The sequence below is a fragment of the Myodes glareolus genome, chromosome 8 (assembly GCF_982192425.1).
Source record: "Myodes glareolus chromosome 8, mMyoGla1.1, whole genome shotgun sequence".
In the NCBI taxonomy this organism is placed as follows: Eukaryota; Metazoa; Chordata; class Mammalia; order Rodentia; family Cricetidae; genus Myodes; species Myodes glareolus.
In genome coordinates, this window is record NC_142033.1 from 44911550 (window position 1) to 44924433 (window position 12884).

General features: G+C 34.9%; 1 long non-coding RNA gene across 2 annotated transcripts in view; it reads right to left on the bottom strand.

Annotated features, from left to right (window-relative positions):
- Positions 1-1424: 1424 nt before the first annotated feature.
- Positions 1425-12884, bottom strand: part of LOC125387516 (uncharacterized) — a 37613-nt gene continuing 26153 nt past the window's right edge. The window contains exons 4-5 of one of the 2 annotated variants that reach the window (XR_015738498.1): positions 8913-9086; positions 1425-1545 (exon numbers count right to left, since the gene is read on the bottom strand). This is a non-coding gene — a long non-coding RNA (uncharacterized LOC125387516). Of the gene's footprint in view, positions 1546-6500; positions 6660-8912; positions 9087-12884 lie in introns of those variants that run through there. The other variant, XR_007227878.3, reaches the window with a different exon arrangement.

Sequence of the window (12884 nt, forward strand, 5' to 3'; positions counted from 1 at the left end):
GGCTCCCTTAGTTAAGATATCTTCTTCCCTGCTCCATCCTTTCTCCATCTCAATTATCCCATTCCCCCAAGCTCTCCCCAATCCCCCCTTCTCCTTTCTCTCTCCCCATCTCCCGTTCCCTTCAACCCACCCCAGCCCCCCTGCTCCCAACTTTTGCCCAGCAATCTTGTCTGCATCCAATATCTAGGAGGATAACTATATGTATTTCTTTGTGTTCACCTTATTTAGCTTCTCTAGGATCATGAACTATAGGCTCAATTTCCTTTGTTGTCTTTCAAATTTCCTGCTTCACTGAAAACTCTGCCAGATACTATGGGATAGTAGGCTGAAAACAGATGCTCCAATGCTATAGAAGAACTTTGGGTGACTGTCCAAGCATAAAGATGTCTCTGTCAAGTCTATAGCTTTAGAAGTTGCTTATAGTGCACTTCCTGTTTTCTTATATTGTTTCCCTTCTCAGGTCTTAGATGGGGTTGAAAACTAGATAGTCATAGTGACTTTCTACTCATGACTTAGGCAAAGATTTTAAATATAAGACATAGACGCTTTAAGATAGAATAACTATTGAAACATATAGCATATGTTTATTGCTTGATGTTGTTCATGCTGACTGTAATTCTAATTTTTACATTTGCTTTGGCCTTTTCTTTTGCCTGGACATTACTTAATATTTGTTATTATTTTATATAGTTTTGTATTAGGCTTAGAACCCTCTTATTTAGAAAAAAGGGGGAGGTGATGTGGGAATGCATTCAGTCAATAACCTTTGTGATACTGGCCCATTATGGGCGTGGTCTCAGGTACTATATGTGCAGACAAGGATCATGCATGGCCCTCTTTTCTGCTGGATTCAGTTCACAGTTACCAGCGCACACAGATGATTGTGGGTTGTTGTCCTTCTAGGAGGTTTATCCTCAAATAAATAAGTCTATGTTATACTCAATTCTGTAATATTGTAGAACTCTTTGATATGCAACAAATATGTGAAATTTTAGTCTCATGTTTATTATACATATACAACAAAGTAATTATACATGTTAATATATGTTGCATTAATAAGAATGCTTTTCTTTGTGAGTAAATTCAACCAGTTTATACAAGGGTCTTTAGATGTTTGAAGCCAGAATCAGTTAAGCTAGTTCTAAAACTGATTAAATTACTTAATTCAAAGAAATAATACTATTGAATTTTAATTTAGAGGAAGATAAGTTGTAATAAAAGAATTGTTGTATACTTTGTTTCTATTATTTACTTTAACTTAGCAATAAGAATCCATATTTGTTTGAAGAAGTTGTGTCCATAAGAATCAAGAAAATTATGGTGCAAAATGAACTTTGTAATTAATGTTTTACAATTTTATTCATTAACTTATTTATTGATTATATGTGTATACCTCTGTGTGCATACATACTTCGTACCTGTGTGGTCATCAGAGGTCCATTTGCTGGAGTGATTTTCTACCTCTATCTGGTATGCCCAGGAGTTTGAACTTGTGTCATCTGGCTTGGTGGTAGGATACTTCACCTGCTGAACCATCTCATCAGCCTGCAAAATATATTTTAGATTGGCTCAAGTACACTCATAATTAATAATCACTTTTAAATAATGTAAATAGAAGCTATAGCAATCTAAACAGATAAATGCCAATACATATGAACACACATGTAAAAAGTTAGTATCACTCAACTCTACATTATTGATAAAAGTATTTCATAACTGGTAGTAAATCTCTTTCTGTCATCAATTATAGTTTGCAAATATTTGATTCATAAAATAAATTCTATGTACAATGTCAACATGCTCTACAGACACTAATTGTTCTCCAGTGAGGTTGTATATTTTGAGAAGTCTCCTAAATTGGCTTGAGTTTGTTCAATATCACCTTTGAAGCCTGTCGTGGAACTAGCTCTGGTAGACCAGGCTGGCCTCGAACTCACAAAAATCCACCTGCCTCTGTCTCCCAAATGTTGGGCTTAAAGGCATTTGCCACTACCACCCGATGACAGAAACCCCTTTTATAGGCATGTCTCTAAGGAACAGAAAATTTCTTCCCTACACATGAAATAAGCCTCACCAAAGTGCACTTTCATTTCTGTGATATAAATTCATCTCTTCTTGTATCAAACTGAAACAGATTTTGCTCACAAAAGGAGAAGCCATTTTCCTTCAACTGCTCCTATTTATGACACCATGGTCACTCCTCTACCACTGATTAAACTGAAGGCTGATATTTACATATTTTCAGTTTTCTCTGCGCCGTAGAAAACTACATGGTTTAATAGCTATTTCAGGAACTGTTTAGATTGTACTAATGATTTTATGCTCTCTTTCTATCTCCACCATTGCTGTAAAGTATGTTTTAGAACCTGGTTTATGTGCATTATAATACCAATTGTGAAAGATTAAAGAGATTTAGATTCATGATGCTATGTTCACGGTAGCCTCTTCCTGCTTTCAGTTGTCAAAACTTCAACAGTCACTTGGTCACATTTAGACAGTATTTTTTTTTAAGTTTAAATTCTATAACATTTTTGATTCAGTAATTACTGTTAAGCTTTATCAAGCAAAACCAATATTTATGCTTGGTCTTCACTCCACATATATTTATGCAGATACGTTTTAGAAATGACCTTGTCACTGATGAGGTGACCATTGGGGACACATCTCATCATCATTACCATAAAGTGCCTTATGCTTTCGAATCCTAAAGCCTGAAGTCTGGAAGAATCATGCCTCTGAGTTATTATTCAGCACTCAAAATATCATTATGAATTGAGGTTAATGATAATTACCTACATTAAAGTCAATGTAAGACTTGTGTTTGGAAATCATCAGCTTTTTGTCATATGAGGTCACTGTAAATTTTTCCCTAGCTTTCCTAGTGGAGAATTGAACTGACGCACATTCTACATTTACTTTTAGTTAGTATAAGTTCATTGCAAGTCTCCTCCCTTGGGAGGCATAAGCACATGTTTGTTCATACACAGGTATTAATTTAAGGATAAGTTATCAGTAAAGATCTATACTTGGTGGGAATAACACTGTCATACATACATGTTATGCCTGAAATTACACGATGATTTTGTTGTAATGACATTTTGGTTGCAAACAAATTCTATGCTTAAAGGAGAGAAAGCAGGATTTCATAAAAAAGGGAGTCAAGAGTCTTAAGCAAACTGTATATGAAATTAGCTCTACTTCTTGACTTTACAGCAATGTAAGTAAAGCAACACATGTATTGGTGCTGTTTGGATAGTATATTAATAGGCTGCAGAAGAAAAGCATCTTCATTCAGTTAAGCCACAAAAATGAATGAAAAGCCAATTTTTCAAATTTCACTTTCAAATTTCCAATCAAAATTGTACCTATTTGCATCATACCCTGTCTAAGACACTTCTCTCTGTGTATATATCACGGATGGATTTTCATTAAAAGACTGACTGCAAGTATAAGTAGAGAAAACTAGTTCATACCTAGCTAGGCTCTACTTCCACATTAAAAAGATTTGTTTTGTGTCTGAGCTCCTGGAGTATGATGGGCCACACATAGTTATAACAGACAGTCAACAACTAATTGGATGATAAAAAGTAACAATTATGGAGTATAATAAAAATTCATATTTATCATCTCTGATAACTGAATACATGTCATTAAAGAAATTTTGAATTGTTATGTGATAAAGTATGCATGTCTTCTCAACTAACATATTTGTTATGTACTCCTTAGAGTTTGACAAGACTTCCAGTTATCTCATCTCCCATGATGGTTACAGTACAACCGAGGAAGTTAAGTCCTTGTAAAACATGAGAGAATTCAAAGACCACATCTAATTAGCTGCTGAATCAAGTCTAACTTCTTGTTTGGTGCAAAAAAATACCAATGAAGCTTCCAGAGCCAGAAAATTCTCCCTGTGAGTTTTTCGTTATTGTAAGATGAATTTGTTTTATCTGTATGAGTGTTTTACCTGTTGCCTAGATGTCTATTTGTAGAACAGGGTACCATGGACATGTGTACTGCCCTTGAAGGTCAGAAGAGAGCATCAGATACCATGAAACTGGAGTGTCAGATAAGAGTGAAGTAGAGTTGGTCTAGAAAACTAAACTATGGTTCTCTGTAAAAGCAACAAATGCTCCAGTCACTTCTCTCTGGATTTTATTGGTTAATGAATAAGGAAGGTTTCCCACAGAAGTGCTGCCAAGTGAAACCTGATATTGATGTCTTAACTTCTGAATATCTTCATGACCTGTAGCAAAGACACCCACTTCTAAAACAGTTTGGTTGTTAACACTTATAATAGCATTTGTCAGGGCCCTTCGCTAATTTGTTTTATGTACTTTATGGATTATGGGTCTAATCTAGCACATATTCATAGACAGTGAACATAGAGCTAAATAAACACAGTCGGAGATTGATACTGAAAAATTGCCTACATTGTTATTTTATAACCTTGAGTTATGTATGATAGCTGGAGTTTTGAGTTTTATGGACTTTGTAACTGAAGATAGATATATAGGATTTTAAAACTGTAGGACACTTGATCATTAATGACTTTGTCTAGACTTTTAAACACCCAAGAGCATGTCTCACTCAAATCTGTCACAAAAATTGATTTTTTTTAACAGACTTTTTGTCCTCCCAGCGTAGAGAAAATCTCCACAAAAATCTTCTTTTAACATATCAGCAAGTGGTGAAAGTTCACCTGGTTGTATCTCAGAAAAATTCTATACAGAAAAAGAAAACCTTCACATGTAGTGAAAGGTACCAAGCTGAAGTCTCTGTAGAATCATGCAATACCAGCTACAACCTCTCCAGTACAAATTTCTTCATAATGTTCATCTAATTCTGTCAAGCAAGGCATCCTAGTTCCTAGGAGTATCAGAAAAGGTGGGTAGAAGAGCAAAAAAATGTGGAAATAGAGCTCCCAATATCCCTTTCATAACAAGAAGACACTTTATCTATGTTAAATCTTGAAAGCTTAAGAAAACCATAGATTTATTACAGTGAACTGATCCTTGACTTGACTTAATGAATTTTTTGAAATCCTGATGACAAAAACAACAACAAAAAAAACCCACCCACGTTCAAAGAGAGTGTAGCTCTGGGCTGAAGATCTGTTGAAAATTATGGATTTACTCTCACCTACTCTTTGCTTATTGCTGTTATTTCTAAATTTAAGAACCTGATAATACACTTAGAGAATCATGGTGCATGTTAATTTGATAGTCTTTTCGTATTTTCATGCAAAATAAACACATATCTGTATATGGAACAGAAACAGAAGGTAGCAAAGAGATGATCAGAATTTTTATTATTCATATGTCATGAACTATTGCTCTTTTTACAATAAAATGTACTTGTAAGGGAAAATTGATATTCTTTGGAAATATGATGTTTACCATAATATTTCAAGGAAATTGCAAACAACAGTGAGTGATGGGCAATTCTCAGGGAACTATTCCAGGGATTTAAATGATTAGTTCACCTGTTGTGCTATTGTTTAATTCATTCTCCACTGATTTATGTTCATAATTTTTGTAACATTGCTCTTGTATATGTAGAAGATGGGCTTACCACACAGTGTAGATATATCACGTAACACTGAAATATGTTGGTATGGCTCCAGAGATGGGGATGCCAGACACGTTTTCATCATTCTAACAGTGCACACAGCAGACCAATCCTTTTCTGCAAAGAACCTGTCTCCCCGCTCCATTTTCAGCATGTGAAACTGACAACGACTCTATTGATATTATTTAACAGAATAGTCTATGTACAAATATATTTCTATGAAGAAAGACATCATTGTTATTATAGAATTCCTGTCTGAAAGTAAATGGAATTTTTCTAAACAGATCATGCTTCATCTACCTTCCTAATTAATCATCTGCTGCTTGTGATGTTTATTACCAAAATTGCTTCATGTTCGGAGGAATATTGCTAGAAAAGATCACAGTCCTTATTAGACTACGGAATGGGAGCTATCAGTTACCACTGCATTTTACTGACTGTTTCAGATACGAGAAAATGAACAATGATTTTGTTGGTGGGGAAATTTCTTCCCATCAAATAAACATATATACCAGGTACTCAGTTTCTCTATGGATGCCATTATCATTCACTGAGTATTTTATGCATTTATTAGCTTGTTAAATTATGTAAACAATACTAAATAAAAACAGGTAGAGGGTGATAAGGCAAGTCGTTACTAGGGAACTCACTATGCACCAATTGTGCATAACGTCATAAGGAAAGCTGTGTTTTGTTTTTTTGATGACACGTTTTCTGAGTACTCTAGCCTTGTTTGCCATTAGCTCTCCAAACTGCACACTTTAGCATTTTTAGTGTTTGTATTATTTGCCATATTTTCACTTTGTTGCTTTGCCACCACATGATGCAGACTTTGGAAACAGTATTTCTTCTCTTCTTTGACTATAATATGCTTAGCACCGTGTTGAAAACAAAACAAATTGCTGTTTATTAAAGCAAGTAAGGTTATCAACACAAGGACCACAATTAATGCAAATACAGTGAGTATAAATATGTTTCCATTCGCTGCAGCAAGCATGGCATGAATGTTTTTAATACTGCTCCTTTGACAGAGGCAGCTAAAGTGCATTCATTGAGAAGTCTTCATAGGTGCTTGGCGAAGAATACAGGGTCTGAAGGAAAAGAAGGAAAGGGATAATTGATGAAATTATAATTTGTAACACAAAATTTCATGGGTTCCAGGTGACAAGAAATATTGTACAAAATTCATTGTTCTCTCTAAGACATTCAAAAAGCCCTTGAAAAATATTCCATTTGTTTCTTGTATGACTCACTTTCTGACATTAAATTCCAAATTCAAATTTTATATGGCATCCTTAATTACCAAGATTTTCTTGGTGTTTTGCTGGGTTCCCGATAGCACATAATACTTTTATGTGAAAGGATGACATGATTGCGTTACAATACAAAAATTATTTTAAAGCATGCCTAATAGCAATGTCTAATATCTACATTACAGTGGCCTCAGTATTTTATTTGTGCTCTCTCATTTTTGCTGCTATCTTTTCAAGCTTTACCATTTTAAAAGTTTATAAAGTTTAGCCTTTCATAGTCAGTCCTTTTATGAAGATGTTTTCTGTGGTTGGATGTGAATCCGCATCTTCTATTACTGTTTTCATAATCCCATTTCCCACTGAGAGTCCATGTAGCTTAAGAAAAGCTAGTTCTCATTCTGCTCTCAAGGCTAGGTTGCCTGACCCAGGATCAATGTTGGCTGTTATACTCTATTCAATGTGATCATTATGTGGAGCCAATTCTGTGTAGAGTAAATTTCCCTAATCTTTCTGATGTTCTGGGAAATTATTATTATTATTATTATTATTATTATTATTATTATTATTATTATTATTATTATACAGAATAAAAGGGAAAGTGTCTATACTGGGAAACACATTTTTAGATCATGCAATGGCTCAGAGCAGAAAACACAGTAGAAGACAAAGGGAAATGTGACCTGATTTGGTGATGTCTTTGTCATCCAGAATCACAATCAAATTGTGAATTAGATTTGGATTTTCTTGAAAGTGAAGTCAAGAGAAATATAAGCCTTATATGTTTTCAGTCACAGATAAAATGGATTTGTGATTCCATCTTTAGCTTCTATGTTTTCAATTTTGAAACATCTCTCTATGAAGCCTAGAAGACCTCAGACACTTGATCCTCCTGAGCCAGTCTCTCAAGTGCTAAATTTAAGAACGTGTCACCATAACTAGTGTAGGCACATTAAAAAAAATACACTTGAAGAATTTGACCACCATTCTTTCCCATACTGCTAACTTTTCTCTGTACCCTTTCAATTTTAATGTATGCATTCCTGAAGTGAATTCTAGGATAACATTTTATTCAAAGTCAAATACACTCAACATGTCTCTATAACTGAAAGAATTCTTAAGCTCTTGAACATAGGTAAGACTACAATTTAGGTCTGTTGATTTTTAATATAGATCTTTACCTACCTCAACATTTCTCCAGCAAATGACCCTCAAAATATATCTCTTAGTTAATAGCTTTTCCAGGGAGATATTACTTTGTGTTTTAATAAATTAGAACTTTTTTCCCGCTGCTTTAAATACATTTAAATATGTTTCTTTTCTGTCTTTGTATCTTAGAGACTGTATGAATTACAGAAGGCAGGCAGAGAGAGAGAGAGAGAGAGAGAGAGAGAGAGAGAGAGAGAGAGAGAGAGAGAGAGAGAGAAAGAGAGACTGGAATTCAACATCTCCAGGCTTCATCTTTCATGGGATCTTTATTGATGCCCTATCCCCAGGCTTCCAAGGAGTAAAACACTAATAGCTTCACTCTTCCCTCATGTTTGACACTATAATTATAATGCCAGTTAGTGGTTATAGCAATACAAAACTCTTTGACTATAGCACTTTTATTTATATTAGGGGAAAGCCAAGCATATCTTAAACCCTTCATTTCATTCCTGTCCTACAGAAGGCTCTGAGCTATCCACAGTGTGAAATCTGTCCATTTCACCACTGAGACCTCTCACAGTATCAGAAGTTCCAATACTTCTAGAAGCCAACTTCACCCATCTCTGACAGAAAAGGGGAACTCTAACTAATGAGACTTAAATTCAAAATTAGAGTTCCATATTTGCAAAATAAAATAAAATGGAGAAATCATTTACATTTCCAAAGAGAGGAATCAGGGGATCACCAGGAAGAATGAGACCAAAGCAAGACCTTAACACACTAGGTAAACACTGTAGTCTGTAATGAAATGACTGACATCTGTCGCATGTGGTATTTTCATATGAGTTCCAGTGGGCTTGGGAAGACCTACTTCTTCATCATTTCCATTCACAGTATAAACAACCTTTCCTTTAGACTAGATCTACATGTTGGCTGGTGACTTACATTGGTGGACACTATACATTCCTGGCATCTCCATCCTCCTGGGGACTCAGTTATCACTTAGGCTTGTTTCTCATATCTTTTTCTCCAGGGCTTCCAGCAGAAATTATTCCCTTGTCATAGGTTGTTCTTCTTCTGAAACGTTGCTACAAACCTTCAAGACTGACTCAGTTCTGCCTGTTTGTAAAAAGAGCATCTCATTGACAATATCAAGGTTAAGATGTAGCTGGGTTCTCTTGGACAGTGGCTAGAGGTGTCATTGAGTGGCTAGTAGCTGAACACAGTAAATAAATCCTGTAGAAAGGAATTTCCTAGGAGATTTTATGTAAAAAATTTTTTTCCAAGGTCATTGTTTTCTAAGTGTTAAATTACTTTATTCTTTACCCTTGGATCCTTCTTGGCTCATTCTGACATACCCTCAAGGCATTTTGCCCATTGTCTTAAAACAAGAAACAAACTTGGTTTCTTTATAATTGCTTTAATTTCTAGAAACCACACCTTCTTTGGCAATAGGTAATATACTCCTTTTCAGGGCAAACTGCCTGTCTTGAAAGTTCTTCTGATCAATATTTTTTCTTGTAAATTACTTTAAACTTAAGCTAAAATCAGCCAGTTATACTCATCCTACAACACGAAATTTTCTTCGCTCATAGCAATTAGTCTGCCATTTTTATATACAGCCTACCACAGAGTTACAAGCCATGTATAGAGGACAGACAAGTTTTTTTTCCCCCATGAACCAAAAGAATGCTTTTCTATTCTAATTCTCCAGAGAATGCTTGGTTTCATCTGTAACCTCATGTGCATAAGTTTTCCTCCCATCTTTTCTCTATTCAGAACTACCAGCAGAACAATCCATTAAGCTCTGTCTTCAAACTGTAGTGCATTTTTTTTTTATTTTTGTACCAGTGCTCTGTACTGATAGGTTCTTTTGTTGTTATGACCAAACACCTGAGAAGAAAATGTTAGAAGAAGAAAGATTTATTTCAGGTTCTAGTTTTAGAAGATTCAGTCCCTTCACCATGATGGAGAAGCAGAATAGAACACTCTCAGTAGCTACCCCTTTATCTTTAAACCTTAGACTTTATTTGCACTGTTTTCCATGGCACAATGGATGGGTTTCCCTAGTTAGTCTTTCCTTCCTGAAAATGTTTCACAGGCACACACAAATATGTTCTTTACCAATGTTCAAAATGTATCTCAGTCTGACCAAGATTATAATCAAAATTAGTGTCACAAGAATGAAGATAATAACACAATCATTTGGATACATTTTATAAAAATTACCTTTTTCCTTGGTTACATCTATGCTCCAAACTTTACCATAAGTAAGTATTTCGATTTTATTGTGCTCTTAGCAGTTATATTTTCAAAATATTGTCCTTCGCAAGCCTTCTGGGTACAAACACCTAGTTGTTATGGGCTTTAGACAGTCAGAAAAATAGCAATTACTATAGACTTAAATAGGTAGAAAATCTTCCTCATGGGGCGGCAGACACTAGGCAGGGAAGAGCTGATGGAATCTGGAGAGGTGAGGAATGATTTATTTTTAAAAGGAAAATAAATAAACCACTGTGTGTATCTTCAACATTTCATGTATGTGTTTCTGTATAATAAAGAATGAAACATATCCAACGTATATTATTTTATGTAAATGGTTCCTATTGACTGAGACAAATTCCAGTGGTAAATAACTTCCTTAGATTCTTTTACAATTATGTCCACTAACTTTTATAGGCATTGCTCATTAATCTTGTACTTCAAGATTCAAAATGAGATCAAAGAACATTTTAATGCCAAGAAGAAAGGAACATACCTTAAAAACTTTTAACTGAACAATTAGTGACTTCTGATCATAATTTGGAAAATTCAACAGTGATAATTATTTGTAAATAAAACTTCCATGTCTATTTTGTGCATGGAATTTTCCTTTTTTTGAGATCACAATTAAACTGATATATTTAAATGATTATTAGATGTTCATGTGACCAAAACTAAGAAGAGCAACAGAGCTGTTCGGGTAGATTACTAATAAGAGCATCAGGTCTCTTGGCAATATGACAAGAGGGATAAAAAGAGACACATTTGAAAGTTAAATAAAGTACCTGAAATTACTACAACATTGTAACCGGTTTCTTAATATGTGCTTCTGCTCTTCCACCGCCAATTGATTAATAACTTGAGAAACCGTTTGTGAGAAGGTTCCAAGACAACAAACTGAATAGTTCCATCCCCTTGACATTCATTGTTTCAGAATATTCTCGGAATAGTGATTCTTTGGGTTGGAGAGCATGTAACTTCAATCAAAAATTAACTTTAACAAGGAATCCATTGAAAAATTCTACAAAGAAAGTTTCTTTCTTTTTTGTTTTGTCTTATTGTTGTCCACAAGATAAACATTTCTAGTCTGTGATAATAACTTTGTTGTTAGAACGCCTCTCAGTTTTACTGGACTCTTTTACTGACTTCTGGATGAAACAGTTCAGGGGAGTAAGTCCAGCCCCTGTCCACACAGGCGTGCCCTAACTTGTACTATTGTGTCTTACTTACTACTTAAGCACAGTCTTTTTCTTTTTTATTATTATTTTCAGATGGAAAGTTCTTAACCAATATAACACCTAGATTAAAAATAAAACTCTGTCTTTTTTTTACCTCTAATACAATAGACAAATGGGGCAAATGATTATACTATTCACAGAAGTTGTAAATCACAGAAATATTTTACTTAAACTTAAGGAGTATGACAAATTATTTGAAATTCTCTTTAAAGCTGTTCTTTAGTTTGCCTTCATCAACTTGAACTGTGTTTCACAAATTTTGACATTATTTGGGGCAATCAATACTTAACATAGGAGATGCCCTACAAACCACAAGTGATATTGATGAAGTTGGTCCATGGGGCAAGCACACTGAATACTAAGTTCCAGGCAGAAAATAAAAACTTTTCTTTATTAGACAGCAAGATAAATATGAGCAATTATTGAACTCTATCCCCTGTCATATATTGTATATCTTCATAGGAATTTGTTCTAAGAAGATAAAAAATGTAAATCTCATACTTGTTAGCACTTTACATATAAAAATTCATCTCACGAGTTTCTAATGCATTATGGGAAAGACAGAGTGCTGGAGGGGAAACTTCTTGATTGAATTTTCTTTCAGCACTTAATTCAATTTCATAGAAATAAATTGACTGACTATGCAAAAAATGGGAAAAATCATTGACATATAAATTGGATAAAATAAACAATCCCAAGATACTTACACAGATTTATATAAAGAAGCCTTGTGCATATCATGGCTACTTAAACAGCTAAGCCTATTCATCTTGGAAATTTGAGCTATGTCCCTGGCTCAAATGGGTTTTTTGTTTTTGCTCTAATTATTTGTTTACGCACTCTGCAATTGCCTTAATTATTTGTGTTTCTTTTCTTTCTTGAGAAAAAAACAGTACTTTTGAGTTTTGTGCTAAGAAATGGTGGTTATTAAAATGAAGCAATTTTGTAAGATAAATGTTGTATGTATTCTGACAAATAAAGCTTGCCTGGAGATCAGAGGGCAGAACTAGACACTAGTCAACCACAGAGGCCAGACAATGATGGTGGCACATACCTTTAATCTTAGCAACTGAGAGGAGGAAGCAATAAGATCAGAAGTTCAAGTATACCCTGGGCTACCTGAGATTGAGCCAGTCTAAAAGAGAAACAGTCTGAAAGTTGTGACTCACACCTTTCCTCCCAGTACTTGGGATCTCTTGCCTTTGATCACAGTACCTGGCAGTCACAGTCCTTTAATCCCAGTACTACGGAGGGAGAGACAGGAACTCTGGCCCATTCAATCAGAGAATTCATAGAGAGAGGATCGCAGCTGCCCATTCATTCTGAGGATTCCTAGACTGACTGCGGCTGGGCCTTTGCTTCTCTAATCTTTCAGCATTTACCTTGATATCCGACTCCAGGGTTTTATTGTTAAGAC